Genomic DNA, 387 nt, shown 5'->3' on the forward strand with positions numbered 1-387 from the left:
GTGTCGTCCTGTCTGGGGGAGCAACTGATGAAGATTGGGCCCTACTGCCTAGATTTCCACTACCTTGCTTGCTCTTAGGGCACTCCTTCATGAAGTGACCCTCTTGTCCACACTTGAAGCAACTTGTCTGGCCTTGATGACACTTCCCTGGATAGACTCTACCACACCTAACACATGCAAGACCCCAGTTACTTCCTTGTGCTATACTATTATGAGACTGTGCAGGTCCAGCTCTGAAGTTTTGTGAATTCTGTCCCGCATACCCACTTTTATTTCTGGGTGCAGGTGCACTAACAGATGATGGAGCAGGTCCCCTTTGCCTTTGCTGAAAGGATGAACGGTTCACATTACCTTTATGTTGCCCGGACTCATTACCGGTCTTAGCTC

This window comes from Solanum tuberosum, unplaced genomic scaffold, assembly GCF_000226075.1.
Source record: "Solanum tuberosum cultivar DM 1-3 516 R44 unplaced genomic scaffold, SolTub_3.0 scf00126, whole genome shotgun sequence".
Classification (NCBI taxonomy): domain Eukaryota; kingdom Viridiplantae; phylum Streptophyta; class Magnoliopsida; order Solanales; family Solanaceae; genus Solanum; species Solanum tuberosum.